This window comes from Pinus tabuliformis, chromosome 6, assembly GCF_031772625.1.
Source record: "Pinus tabuliformis cultivar Carrire ecotype Pingquan chromosome 6, CPIR1, whole genome shotgun sequence".
NCBI classification, from domain to species: Eukaryota; Viridiplantae; Streptophyta; class Pinopsida; order Pinales; family Pinaceae; genus Pinus; species Pinus tabuliformis.
This window is the reverse complement of record NC_142292.1, coordinates 1,911,696,647-1,911,715,487: the sequence shown is the minus strand read 5'-3', so window position 1 is coordinate 1,911,715,487 and position 18,841 is coordinate 1,911,696,647.

The window sequence follows — 18,841 nt, the reverse complement described above, 5'->3', positions numbered from 1 at the left end:
TTGGATATTCTGCTAGCGAGTGTGCTTGATCTATGTGTCCATGATCCAATCAGTTGTAGCTTGTTCCATGCAATCTGGATTTAACTCTGTGGGTGTGAGTTGTTCTGTAATGTCAGATGTGTCTAGTAATGGTGAGAAGTATGGCCGAAGGAGGTCCACATTGAACACTGGGTGCAAGCCAAGGAATGGGGGAATGTTGAGCTCAAATGCATTATCTCCCAAAGCCTTGGTAATGGTGTAAGGAACATATCGGAGTGGTCTGAGTTTCTGATAGGCTCCGGTAAGGCGTTCCTTTTGCAAATGCAACCAGACTTTGTCGCCCACCTAAAACTTGTGTGGTACCTGATGTTGATCATGTCGTTGCTTGTATTTGGTATTTGATTTCTCCATAATGTCGTGAACCTACTGGAAAATATGTTGGATGTGCTCGATGAAGTTGTTCGCCTTATATGTTTCGGATTGGACATGAGTTGAATCTGCATGAGTAGCTGCAAATGGCATGGCCACATCAATGGGACATAGTGGTTGGAATCCCAAGCCCACCTGAAAAGGGTTGTGGCCAATCGAGCTATGGAGAGCCCAGTTGTAGTTGTGTTGAACATAGGGGAGGCTCTCATCCCATGTGTGTGGATGCATTGAGTTGTACATGCACAGAATGTGTACGATCATCATGTTCACAACCTCTGTCTGGCCATCAGTTTGAGGATGGAAGGTTGTGGACTTAGTGAGTTTGGTGTCCAGCATCGACCAAAGACTGGACCAAAAATTACTGAGGAACCTGCTGTCCTAATCTGAGATGATAGACTGTGGGATCCCAAAGTGTACCCACACTCATTCAAAGAAGAGTTTAGCAGTGGCTTCTGCAATGATATTCTTCTTGCAGGCCGCCATAATGGCCATCTTCGAGAACCTGTCGACCACAGAAACACAGTCATTTCCATGCTTAGTAGAAGGAAGGCCTGATATGTAATCCATGGAGATGGATTCCCAAGGTCGACTAGGGGTAGGCAGTGGGGTATAGAGGCCTTGCTTCTTGATGGTCGGCTTGGCAATGGTGCAGGCAGTGCATGATCTGATGTACTTCCCGACATCCTGTCAAATATTCAGCCAATAGAAATACTTATGTAGTACTGCCACCATTTTCTCGACCCCGAAATGCCCAACAGTTCGATTGTAGTGTGCTTCCCAAATCATCTTGGCACGCTCACTTGAAGGAACACAAAGGTGACCTAGGTGGCATAACAAGGCATCCTGGAGGTGAAAATCTAGAACACGTTGACCCTCCAAGAGTGCCTGGTATGTGTGGCCGAATTCTGGGTCACTTTTCTAGAGAAGTGGCCAATCAGAAGTCTCGTGCCCACAAGAGTTGAGCACGGTGGTTAGCGCCATGATTGGTGGTCGACTGAGGCAATCTACAACATTATTGGTGCTGCCCTTCTTATACTTGATATTCAAATGAAATTGTTGCAGGTATGTCGACCAATTCTGATGGCGATCATTCTGCAATTTCCATTGGGTTTGTATGAACTACAGGGGTCGGTGGTCTGTGTGGATGACCATTTCCTTCCCCAAAATGTAATGATTCCATTGTCGGAAAGCCTGCACAATGGAATACATCTCTTTGTCATAAGTTGAATACTTTCAGACTGTGTATGAAAGTGTCTCGATGTGATATGCCACTGGATGCCTGTGTTGAGTAAGGACTACCCCAATAGCATAGTGAGAGGCACCTATCTTGACCTCAAATGGTTGTTGCAAGGCTGGTAATACGAGCACTGGTGCCGAGCAGAGTCGATCTTTCAACTCTGTGAATGACTTCTGTTGAGATTCATACCAAAAGAATTTTGCTTTCGCTCCTCCCTTGGTGACTTGACTCAAGGTCCAAGTGATATGAGAAAATCCCAACACGAACCTGTGGTAGAAGTTGGCAAGACCTAGAAAGCTGCGGAGCTCTGTCAGAGTGGTTGGAGACGGCCAATCCCGAATGACTTAGATCTTGGCTGGAGCCACATGCACCACCCGTTGATCAATAATGTATCCCAGATACTGACCCTGGGTCATGCCAAAAGTGCATTTCTCCAAATTGGCACATAACTTGTGTTGCCGTAGTGTTTGGAGAACCTGTCGAATGTGTTGGAGGTGCTCTTCCCAACTCTGGCTGAAGAATAGGATGTCATCCAAGTATACCACTAAAAATGAGTTGGTGTATGGACGTAATATGTCATTCATTAACCTCATGAAGGTTGCAAGAGCATTCGTCAATCTGAAAGGCATAACCAACCATTCGAATAGGCCCTCCTTGGCTTTGAAGGCAGTCTTCCACACATCAGAGGGTTCAATTGGTACCTGGTGATATCCTGACTTCAAATCAATCTTGTTGAAATATTTTCCCCCCTTCAGTTGGTCTAGGAGGTCATCAATCTGTGGGATCGGGTACCTATTACGGATAGTGATCTTGTTTAGCACCCGATAGTCAATACAGAGTCTCCAAGTCCCATCCTTCTTCTGTACCAACACAATCGGGATCCCACGAGGCGATGAACTTGGACGGATGTGACCTTTCTGCAATAGCTCCTGAATCTACCTCTTGATTTCATCGTTCTCCAGAACGGAGCGCCAATAAATTGGTCCATTGGGCAGCGACGCACTTGGGGTCAGATCGATGGACTGCTTGACCTGACAGTGCAGAGGAACTCCTGTGGGGGAGGTGAAGATGTCCTCGTACTCCTCCACGATCTTTTCCATCTGTAGTTTTCGTGCCGAGGGGCCCTATTTGGAGGTCGTGGCCACCATCTTCTTCTTTCCTTGAGGGTGTATCATCAGGAAAACAATTTTCTGGTTTTGGAAATGAGCTTCCTGCATTTTTTTGCAGTAACCAAAGAGATGGCGGTAGGCAGTGCTACCTCTGGTATCCTGTACAACTTATTTCCCAAAGTAACAATAATGGCACGGGGCCTTGATTCATACATAGCATGTCGCTTCCACAAGTATGGTTGTCATAATAATACATCACAAACATAAAGGGGAGCAATGTCACACAATACCTCATCCATGAAGGGCTTGATGTTGTATGGAAGGCGACACTGTTGGCTTACGCGAAGATCCCGTCCTTGGTGAAGCCACCCGATGGTGTACGGTTATGGATGTGTTGTGGTCGGTAAGCCCAGCCACTTCACGACCTCTGTCAAAATGAGGTTCTTTTGGCCCCCGTTGTCAACAATTAACTGTAGCAGGGAGCCCTTTACCCACAACTGGGAGTGGAAGAGATGCTCCTCCTCCTTTGGATCTTCGAGTTCCTCCTTCTGGATCTTCGTGGTGGCAATGGTGGCATTGGGCTCCGCATCGATAATCTGCTTCCCTTTGTCATTCCCCTTATCGGGTTCTGACTCAGAGTTGGAACATGCATCTGATTATGAAACCATTAGCTCGGCCACCAGTGACTGCTTGGCCCGACAGTCACTTGTGTTGTGAGTGGAGCTCTTATGGAACTCACACCACTTTCCCGTGTCCTTTTTCAGCTTCGCGGTGTTGTTCTTTGCTTGCAGCTTTGGCGAGTTGTCCTGGGCCACCCCGCCTTGGCTTTTTCCTTTGTTCTGCGGTTTGGAGGCACCTTTCCCTTGCTTCGAATTCATAGATCCAAAGTCTCGCTTCTTATGTTTAAACTTTTGCTCGACCTTGACAGCATATCAGTATGCCATGCCGAGCGAGGAGATGTTCAGGAATTCTATTTCTTCCTGGATGTACTTGTGTAGGAAGTCACGGTATTTGAGTACCAAATGCTACTTTGGATCCTTGATACCCAACTTTGTGCAAAGGGTATGGAAAATATTGATAAACTCTGACACGTCTTGGTCCCTTCCCTGCCACAGCATGGTCCACTTTATGTATTGATCCTCATAGCTTCCGATAGGGTAGTACTGCTACTTAATGGCAGTCCCGAATGAATTCCAAGTGGGTGCAGCTGAAAAAAGTGAGGCCTTACTTTCATCCTTTTGCACGTAGTAGGTTTCCCACCAATCCTTGACGTGGGGGGTGACTTTAAGAAGAGCGAAAGTAATCTTTTCTCAGCCGGAAAAGTCATGAACAGAAAAATACCCTTCTAGTAGATTTAACCATTTATCTACGGTGTCTGCATCTATCTAACCCTCAAATATGGGAATTTCAAAGTTAACTTGTACCTTAAAGGGTGTGGCGCTTCCAGAGTAGCTGCTAGAAGTAGATGTGTCGCCCTTGGGTAGCTGTTGAAGGATCTAGGCAAAGTTGTCCATCATCGCGTTCCTTTGTCGCTTGAGGGCCTCTTCGAGCAAGATTTTGATAGGATCTCCTGCCCCCTCGTCTTTCTTTTCATCCGCCATGGGAAGCCATTGGGATTTGCGAGGCTGATCCTGCAAAGGTTCGACCAGTTCAAGCCCTAACTCCTTATATCCTGACCTCGTTGGGGACATGCAAAGAAAGAAAAAGAAAGAGCAGACCCTCTGATATCACTGATCCAGATTTAAATAGGAACGCAACAAATTACAGAGATAACCATAAATATAGATATGCAGCGAAAATAATACTTCATTTCATTACTATAAAACAATGAAATATGCTTACAAACAGAAATGGAAATAAACTAGCTAGGGCAATAGTAGTTTATCTCTAAGAAGAGATGTGGCAGCTACATGCCTCTGAACTGTGTTACAATGAGGCTTGAAGGCCTATTTATTGTTGAGAAATAATGGAAAACCCTAAACATCCAAAAACTTGACCCTAGAAGATGAAACGCCAACTGTGGGCCCCATTCGGGTAAATTGGTACATCAACTTCCCGGGGTCGTAACTTTGGCATACGATCTTCGTTTGATGCGCACAATATCTCGTTAGAAAGATCTATCCAAAAACTACAACTTTGGGAAGAGAAACATTACCCATGTTGCTCCCAATTTTCCTAAAAACATCGTTTAGGGCCTCAAAACAGATCCGGAAGTTCAGGACCTGAAAAACTGCTAAAAATAGTAAACTATGCTACAATTAAGGAAACTGAAAAGCTGAAAAAAACAATGGTGGGGGTCCAAGTGGACTTGGCAGGTGGCCATCAATATCCACCTAGATCAAGTAGGCAATTGGGTTCTTCACCTTGGTCATACCAAGGGAAGATGGAACCAATATTTGAACTATATCACCCTTGATTGGCACCTGAAAATTATTTTGGTCAAAGTCTTGGAAGAGACACATGAAGATCGTAATGGTATCATCTCTTCCTTGAACGAGATAAAACAGTTGCAGTGACATCAATACTCATGTTTGTCTAGCTTGGATGCTCAATTAGCTCACGTCGAAAAATATTTTTTAATGTGAGCCCAAGCCTTATGTTCCTATTGGTACTAGTGCACAGGGCCCTGCTCCATTGACCTCCTGTTGAATCCTCAAAAATCATTGCTACAACATGGGGGAAAACACCCGATCTGGACCTTGGTTGGCAACTCCTTTTCTGTTTGGTGTAGTGGCTCCAACTAGGGATAATGGGACTAGTTTCCCAAAAGAGATTTTGATAGTGTTGATGGGGTAATATATGATGTAACGTGGGGATGATTAAGCTAAGTGTATTCTAATCTAAACTATTTGAACACATTCATATATCCTACTTTGAACACTATTAAACTATAATATGCCTGGGAATCAAGTAAAGTATAAGATCTACAATAATGTCCTATAGCAATTGGTAATAAAGATCATTCAACTGCAATAAGAATTGAAAACGTTTAACAATAATCGTTTTGGATAAATAGTTAGCCAAAATTATTGTGAAAGATATATCGCATATAGAATCATTCATATTTTTAGCAGAAAATTAAAGCCAACACCATAAAAAAGTGCAATAATGCTAACCGAAATTCAAACGTTCATACATAAATAAAGAAAAGTTATTGCCTGATACATAAATAAAACAGAATCACAAGATAAAAGTACCATATATGATAAGTTCTGCTCATGTGTTTCAGCAGTATCAACCTAATTCGAATCAATCCAGCATCATCTAAGATTGCAAAAGTGCAATTTCAATAGAGCATGCCAGATATTCAAAGGAAAATAGATCACATTCCATTTATTCCACCAGAACTTCCTCAAAGGTACAAAAGTGCATGTTTTGAAGAATGTTTTGATAAAATTTATGGACCCCTCTCTAAATGCATGAGAGGGGTTTAAATACTAAAACTATAGGTCCTAAAATAGATTATTACAAAAATAGTTTAGGAGGTTTAAACGACCTTCCTCAGATTATGCTAAAAAAATAAAACAAAGTGACTAACTCCTTCACATTCGATCCTTAAGATCATAGATATTTGTCATTGATTTGAGCTGTGTCGGTTGGTTGATCGCAGATTTCAATTGTCCAATGAATATATCATTCGTCAATGCTGGAACCATTTTTTGTGTGGAGGTAGTTAAGCATCGCAAGCTCATCCACTCGTTGTATGGTTTGACTAAGAATTTCCAGTATGTTTCCCAGTTCAGCTTGCTCGTTTGTCTAATTACCTCCTCCCTTTCCTTTGTTGCCTGTCGCCTTTGATACTCTAGTTGATAGGCATTTGGAAGAAATCCCGGTATAGATTCTGCAAATAGGTTTACACCATGTAGAATTTCGTTAATGGCTTTAATGATGTTGTTTGCTACTACTACCGTGACCGTCATTGCCACTTTTGCTTGCTTGAGCTGAGAATCCCAGTCTGCAAAAAGAATTTCCTTATGTGATTCCTCCAATTTTTGCAAATCAGCCTTCCTCCCATCTTCTGATTCTTGTCAGGTGATAAAGTCAGAAATCCTTTGATGAACTTCGTCATACTCAAGTCTCATGTCGACGACTTGGCTTGTTAGCTTATCACTGATCTCACAATAAGGACTTATTTGCGAGATTTTCTGGCACGGAACTTCCTTTTGTTGCATTAGTTGGGAGTTAAGGCTGAGTGCTTCTTTTACGAACTGATCGATTTGCAGACTATCTGTATACCTCTTTGTCATAGCTTGAATCTGCGCATCCTTTTCTGCTAGGTTGGCATGATGTTGTATTTGCATCTGTTAAAACTCTTGTTGAAGTTTGTTTATTTGTAACTCCGCTTGTTTGTTAGATTTTCTTACTCTAATTGTTGTTCCAACAGCAAGATCTTTTATTCCTTTTCTCTCAGCAGCATTTGGACCTCTGTTGCTTTATCAATAGTTGTCGTAGCATAGGCTCCCGCAAATTTCGACAGTCTCATAAAATTCTCAGATGGGTCCATGGGCAAATCTTTCCAGACAATGTCCATTGGTTCATAGTCGGGGGTGGTAATAGTTGCAGCATCTAACTTTCTTTTCTTCCTCTGCCTTGATGACAACTTTATGGGTAGGGCTATAAAACACATCTAATTGAGGAATTTCCTCAATTCTCAAAATAATTTCAGAAGTGGAGGTGGCGAGAATGACCTCCACATCCTGAGTGCCTACAATTTTCTCCACTATAATTTCTTGAATTGATTTGTGTTGTGGAGTCTGTATCTCAGATGTTTTTTCCTCTATATGGAGCTTGTTATTAAAATTCTCCCATTCTTTTTCTAAATCAACAACTAGGGGTTTCGCCGACTGATTGGAAGTAGAGTGAATTTCAGCGTGTTTCTTTGCAAGCTTTGCTCAGATGCTTTCTCTGTGATTTCGGTTGTGTCCTTTTCGGACTCTCTGTTTTTATTGCCCCTATTTTGAGACTGTAGCTGTGAGTGCTTTGACTCACGAGTAGACTTCTCCTGGGACTCTGCTTTGAAATTTTCTTTGGAATTTTCTCTGGAGCTTTCCTCTAAGATTACACTAGGAGTTGGCTCCCTTAGTGGTTCAATCTATAGTAGGTCCAATGGGACCTGTAATAATCTCCTCTCCCTATATTCACGGAAGGCTTCAAGATCTTCTGCGACAAAAAGTAGTGACGCCGTATGCGTCACTTCTAAAAACATCTCTTTTTGTAGGAAGAGGTCATCAAAGGCATTTTCCTCGTGGGTGAATGGTTTCACTTTCACCATAGTAGTGAAGTCTTTGGCAGTGTCATTTGGATCATACTGTCTTCCTAGGAATGTAGTCAATTTCATAGATTTCATAATCTCTACTTCCTTGCATGCATGTCCAAAATCGTGTAGTGCAAATGCACCACATTGCAATGGAAATGTAGGCCAAAAGGCATTTTTTTATTCCTTCAATATTTTGCTCAGCCCACTTTCCCCTGTTGTTTGGTAGGCTATCTCCCTGGCCATTAACTTGTCGGGGACATAGTATGGGAGGACAAGCGGTGAAGAAATGCTCCCAAATACTCTGATATATGTAAATGTCTCCTCTCCAAACCATCTGGCTATAGGTAGGATATCTACTTCAACTTCTTTAGAAAATCTAGGGGCATTCCTGTTGTAGACTTGTTTATGAATAGGTAGCATAACTCCTTGACAAATTTTGTAAAAATGGGAGCGAAACTAAGATTCCCACATACTCTTATGATATATATGGATAGGTGAGTCTTGCACAATCCACTTCCATCCCATGATAGGAAATTTGGAACCAAAACAGATAGCATCCATTACATAAGCACTCGTGAAAAATGGAGGGTAAACCCTTGCAGAGATACTCCTATTTCTCCTATACTCCATTATGGATTTCGCCAAATTATCAGACAAAATTTGGGCCCAATTCATTATTGTTGCATTTATGATGGCATCTATTAATGGCAGGCATTCTGGGGAAAATTTGGTACTATCGGGCTTGTTGAACATTCTACATAGCATGGTTGCTGCAAAACTATGATGGGGGGGGGATATATGTTGTGGACTACATACCCGTTCTATCCTTTTTGATCTTGCCTTCATTTTTAGTCTAGGTGCGCGTGACGTCTGCTAGGTCTTCATTCCCTTTAGCAAATTTCTCAAGGAACTGTTTATTGTAGAGATTTTGTGGCTCTGGTAGACTATACATAAGCTGTAGGTTGTCTAGTGAAAAAGATCCCATAACCTCCTGCCTGTTATTCTTGAATTCTTTGTCTGAAACGTCCACTTGATCAATTATCCATTTAACCATATCTGTATATGGAATTATCTTCGACCTTGTGGCTATGCGGTGCATAAATGAGCATGTTGTCTCGAAGAAGGTGGCGTCGGAGGAAACATGACCATCGGTTGTGGCCTTTGTTACTAGAGGTCTTAGTTCCTCCTCTTCTAATAAGTCATACATGACCTCCCATGTTGGGGTTCATCCACCTTTGCTGCATGTAGTGTCAGAGAACAAAGGGATCATTTATGATTTTTTAGATGCGGCTGCCTTTCCCCTCTTTGCCATTGCTCCCAACAACTCTTGCTATGGACTGTTCCTGAAAATGGAGCAAAGCAGAAGCTATTGAATAGACACAAGTAAAAATGAACATAGGAATGAATGATACATATGACTTTGAAAATGTTACAAGAAAGGAGTTTTTATTAAATGCAAGTGAGAAGATATCATATCACGTCAAACTGCTTTTCAAACATAAATACCAGTAACCCGTATTAAATGCCCACTGATGGTTCCTTATCCCTAGCTTTATTGCTCATTAATGTTTTGCATCATAAGTAGGGAAAGAAACTTACCTTTTAACTGCAAAAATGTCAATTTTTCGATTTGTAATGCAATATCGCAGATTGCATTTTCACATTTCGTGTGTGCACTTTCTTTCCCATTCCTTTGGTTTGTGCGAAATTCGATATGCAGTGTGCTCTTTATTAGTTTTCAAAGAATAACTTATTTGATAGGATTTTCTTTGTAAAGGATTTTTTGTTCTGCAGTGGACTTGATTGTTTTTATAACATATTTGGCAATCGGGTCCGTTCTCCCATCTCATTTCGCAATATAGCAGGGTTGATAAGGTTTCGAATCTTTCTTAAGAGTTTCCAATGCAATGCAATAAGGGTGAACGTGTCATTGCGATATCACATATCACACGATTAAAGATACTTTGTGAGGGTGAACCCTTTGCAAATGGTGATATGCGATGTGGGCCTTACTTTAATAAGAAACGTTTTAGGACTTAGTTCAAATGAAAAAGTCTAATAGTTTCAAGGTTAAGCGTGGTAATCCCTTTGATCACTTTTTTGCAAGTTTTGGTACTTTAATAAGAAACGTTTTAGGACTTAGTTCAAATGAAAAAGTATAATAGTTTCAAGGTTAAGTGTGGTAATCCCTTTGATCACTTTTTTGCGAGTTTTGGTCATTAACAGGTCTTTTAACATGCTTGATCATGTGATATGCAAGAAAGTGAGCATTTGTTAGCTTTTCAAAGGGTTTCATCTTGATATCTTGCTTTATTCCCAAAATAACGAAAAAATGCCTAAATGATAAATTTATCTTTTGGAAGGATTTTTTAAGGGTCCCCATTTGTTAATAAAATATTAGCTATTATGCTCACAAATGGGGGGGTTGTTGAATACCACAATAATTGGCGATTCGCTGGAAGAACCAATTATCTTTGATAGTTTTTTGAAATTTCTAAAAACTTCCAAAATAAAGGTAGTTTAGAAAATGAAAACACATGAAATATAAGATAAGTAACATTACTCTGAGTAATAAAGACAACATCTACCTAACTATCATTCTTTTGATCATCCTTTTCAATATGAAAGTTGATTTGTCTACATCAGTCATTACTTGGTTTTAAAGATAAAAACAGGGGGACTCTCAAAAATCAACTTTTAGGTTTACTCATTTGTCATAGGTAGAGCCTTTGCTGCCAGCAGGCATCCATAGCCTCGACAGGGTTACCTTTTAACCAACAATGGTTCAGTATCCCATCTAGATAAGAATGCAATCCTTAAAGATAAGTTCGAATTTATATACTTGTTATTCTTTTCACTTTTTCTAAACAATTCTCTTTTCTTTAAAATTTTCATTTTACTCCTTAAAGGCCACTGTCTTCGTTTGGTGACCATAATTGACAATGACATTCATTGGTTGTAACTTAGTTGAACAAGCTGGCTCTTGATGAGACCCCTTGTCTTTTGATTGATACAATCTCAAGCCATTATCCTGTTTTGATATGCAATATTGGTAATGTCAACTATTTATTTCCCTATGCTCATGGTAAGCCGGCTCTTGATGAGACCTCTTATCCTTTCAGTTTAATCATATTTTAGAATTATACTCTAAGGATGAAATCTTACTAGATGGGGGAGAATCATTGACTCCTTAAGAGTTTCTGGATGACAATTGTAGAGTTAAAGATGCTTTTCTGTAGAGAGACTTTGCTTTGTTACAAATAATTTTCTTGACTGATGGTAGAGCAAAGGTTTCTTTATAAAGTCGAGGTTTAGCAAAGGAAAAAAATTTGACAGAGAACAAGCAATTTTACAGTAATAGAACTTAACCCATGTTTCAAATCCGAAAGTCATCGTCTTAACCATCTCTACTTATAAAAGCGAGAAGTCAAAATATAAAAGAGACAATTATTTGTAAAGCCAAAAGTAAATGCTACTCAACTTTTATTTCTCCTAAAAAGTAAAGGCAATAACATACAAGAAATAGATGAGGTCATCTTCTATGAAAAATATTTCTTTAGGATCTGCCCATTAACAAGTAGATATTGTCTCCTACCTGATAAATCTTGCAATAAAAAGGTTGATGGGCCTATTTGTTCCACAATCTGAAATGGGCCGAGCCACATTCGTTGGAACTTGGTATGCTTACCTTTTTCCTCATGTGCTTTATCCCATTTCAATACCAGGTCTCTGAGCTGAAAGGATTTTGAACTTATAGAATTTGCATCAAATGAATCTTTGACTAACTGTTGATGATGTGTGTGTGTAATTTTGGCCTTTTAGCTTTCTTCTTCAAGCTTAAGGATTTGTAATTGTATCACTTGCATAGAAGAGGAAGGATTTTCTTCAATAAATTGAACTAGGAATAGTGAGGGAATAGCTACCTTTGTAGTGAAGACAACTTCCTTCCCATAGACCAAATTAAAAGAAGATGTGCCTATGGAGGCCTTCTATGTTATTCGATCTGCCCATAGAGCAAATATTAAAGACTTATGCCAGTTTTTCTGACTTTGATCAACGGTTCATTTAATAATCCTTATGAAATTTTTGTTTGTAGATTCATCTAAGCCATTTCTTTGAGGATAATAGTTAGCAGAGTATTTAAGTTTAAAACCTCTTTTACGAGCAAATTTTGTCATAGCATTGCCTGAAAAACAAGATGCATTATAAAACATAAGGACAGATGGTAGACCAAATCTGGTAATAATAAATTGATCGATGAATTCAATGATGTTTTCAAAATTGGCTACCTTAAGCGGAATTACTTCCACCCATTTTGTGAAGTAATCAGTTGTTGTAAGAATATATTTATGTTGCTTAGAGGAGTGAGGAACGATCTCACCTATTATGTCCAGTCCCCATTGTTTAAATGGTTGTTCAATGTTGATTGGTTGCAATGGTAAATGTGGGTTTCCTCTATCTGCCAGAATCTATTTGACAAACTTTACATTTCCTTACATAATTTTGTGTATCCTTGAATAAGGTTGGACAATAATAGCCAACATGCAGGATTTTATGTGTGGTTGTATCCCCTCCAAAATGTCCACCAGCTGGTCCATCATGGAGTTCCTGTAAACCTTTTCTGCCTCATATTTTTCAAGACATCTAAGCAAAACAAAATCATAATCTATTCTAGATAACACATTTTTGATGATTTGGTATTGTCTGGCTTTTAGCCTCAAAGCCATTTTTCTTTGGTAACTTAGTTGTGTAGGGGCATACCCATTTCTTAAATAAAAGATGATATCAGCATATCTGGATTCAGTGTCATTAAGGCTTACCTCGTATACTTGTATATCATCACCTGAATCTTGTAGCGTTGATAAGTTGGATGCTCCTGCTAACATTCTGCAAAAACCTTGACCTTTTACAATTTTAGCTAGTCTGATTTCAATGTCATATTCTTGTAGTGTCATTACCCAGTTTTTCCTCTTCTCACCTACATCCTTTTGTATTAATAGATTTCTCACTGCTGAGAATGGTACTACTACCTTGGTGTGAGTTTTGAGGAGAAAGGGTCTGAAATGCTTTATGGATTTGAAAACAGCAAAAGCTTGTTTTTCAACATTTGAATAGTTCAATTCAACCCCCTGTAAATTGGAGCTAAAGAAAGAAATTGGTGCTTCAGCGTTATCATCATTGACTTGTGTTAATATAGCTGCATATGATTTCTCAGAAGAAAAAGTATATAAAATGAAATGATTAGAAAAAATTGGAGTTGTTAAAGAGGAAGCATTTATGATTGCTTGTTTAATCAAATCAAAGGCTTCATGCTCTGTATGTCCCCATTTAAAAGGATATCTTTTCTTAATCATGGATTGAAGAGGTAAAACAATGCATGAAAAGTCAGGGACAAATCTTTAGGCAAAATTTATCTTACATAGGAAAGATTGCATAGACTTTTTGTTATGAGGTAAAGGAATTTCAAAAATTTCTCTTATTCTATCAGGGTCAATGTGAATCCCTTCTTTGGATACAATGAATCCAATGAGTTTTCCTTCACTTAACGCAAAGAAAGATTTCTTGGGATTAAGAGAAATTTCGTACCTCTGACAATGATCAAAGATTTTTTTTAAATCTCTTAGATGATTACTACACTTTTTGGAGTATACAGTTATATCATCTAAATAGATTACCACTGTTTTTTAACCAAACCTTTGAAATCTATGTCCAAGGCTCTTTGAAATGTTGCACCAACATTGATTAATCCAAATGACATCTTTTGATAGGCGTAGGTGCCCCATTTGGTCCTAAATGTAGTCTTTAACGGTCATCTGGATGTACTAGAATCTTAATATAGCCTGAAAATCCATCCAGGAAAGACATTAGTTCTGAGCCTGCAACTGATTGCAATATATGTTCCATAGGAGGCAACGGAAAGTTGTCCTTCTGACAAGCTTTGTTGAGATTGCGGAAGTCTATACATATTCGAATATCACCATTATTTTTTCTGACTAGGACAAGGTTGGAGACCCACCTGGAATGTCTGATAGGGAAAATAATCTTGGCTTTCAGTAGTTTATTCAATTCAGATTTAATCTGATTTTCTAAATTGGGATGAATCTCTCTCAATTTCTGCTACACATCTTTTTCATGAGATGTCATGGGGATGGTATGTTGAATTATAGAAGTGTCGTATGTTTTAAGATCTTCATAGTTCCAAGCAAAGACATTCTTATATTTCTTCAACAAATGTATGAAGGTTGATTTTTCATCTGATGTAAGACCAAGACCTAGATTGATATTTTTAGGTTTAAGGTGAGTTCCAAGATTAACTAATTCAAACCTCTAAGTTGAACTCTGAAGTTTTGATTTGGTGGGTCTTCTGAATGTATCCTTAAGGTCATATAAATCTTCCAGTTTAACAACAGACTTAGGTATATCATTTATAGTTGCTTCTTGTTTAAGCTGGTTGTCATGTTGATCTTCGTCAATTACCTGGTCATCATAAGAACCTTATGATGTCAAAAATCTTATGATATCTGGATCATTCTTAAAGACTTTCCAATTGGCGACATTGTCGGGAATAGAAGGCCTCAAACTCAATTCAATAGAAAAGTGATCGAGATTGTAATCTCCTAGTGGAATGAGCTTGGAGGCCACATTAGCCAAAAGATCAGCACTTGCGTTTTGGAGTCTTGGGATAGAGGAAATATTAAACGTTGTAAAGTGAGAAGTAAGGTCTTGGACTAACAATTGATAATGTTTCAAATGTCCAGACAAACAGTGTATAGTATTTCTTACCTGTTTTATCACAATTTTTGAATCCCCAAACACTTGAAGGTGTTTGATGTTAAGGTCGATGGCTTTATACAGACCTTGAACTAATGCTTCATATTCAACAATGTTGTTTGTGCAATTAAATTCAAGTCTGCATGTTAACATAGTTTTTTCCCATAGAGGAGTTTAGGCGGTGGAAGAGAAACCATGACAGTCGAGGGTTTCTGACAAACCCTTCCACGGCAAAAGAACAGGTGTGGCAGACCTTCAGAGCAGAGCCGTAATATTTCAAGCACGTGCTTAGTCGCACTAACAGAGTCCAAATAATGAACATTTAGATGGGGGATGCCACAGGGCCTCCCCCCACAGGCAACAATGACGATCACAGCCCAAATAGGAATAATGATGAAACTGACAAGTCCTCATCCGGGAACATGGAACAGCCGCAGAACCAACCTGCTCAGTAGCAGGAAGTGGAAGATCTGAAAAAAGGGAAGGAGAAGACCTCCACAAGACTTGAAGAACCAAGGAAGGCAACGTCATCCACATGCAAGCCTATCGCAGCGAACCGCCCCAAGATTGATCTACCAAGCCATAGAATCAACGCCTAAATACAATTTATGAAGGATCATGCGCTTATCAACAAATTCATTGGTTACTGGCCAACTAAGAAAGCCTTGCAAGGATGGATTGCCTCAAAATGGAAGCCAAAAGGACATGTTACCCCAGTATGGATATGAATGTACTCCTTACCTCTAGAATATTGGGATGAAGAATCACTCAAAGCCATAGGCAATGGGCTAGGAGAATTCATAAAGATCGCAGAGGAAACAAAGCTCCGCAAGTACACCTCATATGCTCACATATGCGTATACATGTGACTCAGCAAAGCCCTCACGGACTCGGTAAGCCTTCTTCATGATGACTTTGAATGGATACAACCCATAGATTATGAACATGTGCCCTTTAGATGTAGAAAATGCCATGCTCATGGCCATCTATTCCATGACTGTCCCTTAAATGCAACCCCCAAAACCACTAACCACTCGGAAAAATCTGACTCTGAAGGGTTCACCAAAGTCGCAAATCGAAATAAGCACACCAAAAAACCCCCTGCCCACCTTTTGTGTACCCTCCACCAGTAACAGCTTTCATCTTCTATCACACCAAGACATGCTAGAATCCGATATGTCCAAAATGGTTGAGCCATCCACCATGCCATCCACCTCACCTAAACCCAATGAATCCAGTCCGCCTTTACAGGCAAAAAAAACAGAACAAAAGCAAGCAGCTTCTCAACCCACCCCCTTCCAAGAGGAAGATACGACCCTATGGTCAGCGAAAGGAATGGATATTGACAGCTTTTTGTCATATCCAATCAAAATAACTCACACAATGCCTGAGAGTAGTCAACAAAGTCACATGGAAGAAGAACCAGAGAGCTTTGATCTAGGAGACCTAGACATTTTCAGTCTTGAACAAGCTTGCAAAAAGAAGGAGTTTGACAAAATACTGGATAGGCAGCTCGAAAATTTGGAAGTAGTTCTTTCAAGAGTACACCAGCGAAGGACCTTGGGCATACAACCAGGAAGCAGCTGGGATGGGAAACACACAAGCAAAGATGGAAATAAAAGGGGTAGAAAGACATATCTACAACACACCATCCTCATTGGGGAAATGCTAGTGGAGTCAGGCAGATGCTCCAAGCTGACCAAGTATTACAGATCGTTACCCACTGTTCAACCATGAAGCTCATCTCACGGAATTTAAGAGGACTCAACAGTCCTGGGAAATACAGAAAGATCAAAAGCATGATACAACATGAAAAAACCCACATATTCTTCATGAAAGAAACAAAATGCAGCAATAGCACATTGGGCTTTATTCTATCCAAAGCTTGGTCGGGATTTCACACCATTACAGTAGATGCGTATGGTGCATCGGGAGGGCTTGCTATCACTTGGAATACACAAACTATTTCACTCACAAACTTTCATGCCTCCCACCATCTTATACAGGCTACTTTTCACATCATAGGAACAAATATACACGGTCATCTGACAAATGTATACTTCCCTCAGGACTCCATGCAAAAGAGTGCACTGCTAAACACGTTGGAAGCTCTCAATTCCACAAGAACACACCCGCTATGGATCACAGGTGAGGACTTCAATATGATTACTAAATTGGAGGATAAAAAATGTAGCAGAGTAAAGTTGGACAGGGAAAGAAAATGCTTCAGAGATTACATACAAAATAACTAGCTGATAGACTTGCCATTCAATAATAGTATCTACACTTGGAATAACAAAAGATCAGGATCTCAACAAATTGCTTCTCGGCTGGACAGATTTCTAATTTCAGATAATTCCATACATCTAGGAGGCGACATCACAGCCTCAATCCTACCCCTGTCAGGCTCAGATCATTGGCCCATTTCACGTCAATGGACAAAACCCGGAGACTCAATCAGGAAACCTTTCTGATTTGAAACTTTCTAGCTCTCACATCCAGATTTCAAAAATATAGTCAACTCAGCTTGGGAAAACTACACTCCTCCTGAAGGGTCAATTATGTTTCAATTCCAACACCGACTAAAGAATCTTAAAAAGCAAATCAAGCAATGGAATCACTCCACCTTCAAGAACATCTTTCAAGGTCAAAAAATGCTCGAGAAAAGTATGATTGAACTCCAGCAGAAAATTATTGAAGGTGGCAGAACCGAAACACTTGTAAATCAAGAACAAAATCTCCTCACACAGCTAGAAGAAAGAAGGAAGCAAGAGGAGATACTTTGGACGCAAAAATCAAGAATCAGATGGTTAAAAGAGGGGGGGAATACCAAATTATTTCATAGAACAACTATCCAAAGAAGAATGCATAACACCATTGCACATCTTCATAATCAATAGGGGGAACGACTGGAGAAACATGAAGACATTGAGAGAGAGCTTCTTAACCATTTTAAAATGGCACATCAAGAGCCGCCAACAGATAGACAGCCTGCTATCAACGAAATTCTCCAACATATACCAAAAATCATCACAGACGAGCACAACCAGCTATTACTTCGACTGGTCACTCTGATGGAAGTAGAATCAGCATCAGCTCAACTGAAAGATGGGAAAGCCCCTGGACCTGATGGCTTCACCTCCAACTTCTTCCATCACTTCTGGGATCTCATCAAAATGGAGGTCTGGAAGGTTGTAGATGAATCTAGAACTATGCACTGGCTTCTTCCTTCTCTAAATGCTACATTCATAGCTCTCATCCCCAAAGAAGAACAACCAAGCACTCCGGAGAAGTTCAGACCCATCGCTCTCTGTAATGTTATATATAAAATCATTTCGAAGGTCATCACCAACCGCCTCAAACCGCTACTCCCATTACTCATCTCGCAGGAACAATCAGGATACGTGGAGGGCCGTCAAATCCTTGATGGCATAATCCTGACTCATGAGATCATTCATTCCTTAAAGAACAACAAACAGGCAGGTATGCTTCTCAAAATTGATTTATCTAAAGCATTTGATAAATTGAGCTGGACTTACATAAAACAAATGCTTACTGCCTTTGGTTTCAGCCCGACTTGGGTCAAATGGGTTATGAATTTAATATCCTCCACTTTCTTCTCCATTTTAGTTAATGGTGTCCCCTCACGCCCCTTCTCCCCTTCTAGAGGAATTCGTCAAGGTGATCCCCTCTCTCCCTTTCTTTTTGTCCTAATGGCAGAAGGCTTAGGTCGCCTTATAAAGCATGCTCTTCACTCCCAAGACCTCAGAGGCATTTCTATCCATGGAACCCCTGCCATCACTCATCAACAATTCGTGGATGATAATATGCTGTTTGGGCACCCCTCAGTCCACGAAGCTCATTCAATCAAAGCATTGGTAGACACATTCTCTCTGGCTTCAGGAACCAAAATAAACACTATTAAATCTCAAATTTTCTTCTTTCACACTCCCCCTACAACCCAAAGAGTCATTGCCCGAATCATAGGCTTTTCCATGGCCAAACTTCCCTCCAAATACTTGGGTGCACCATTGATAGACTCGGCAATAAAGCACGCAT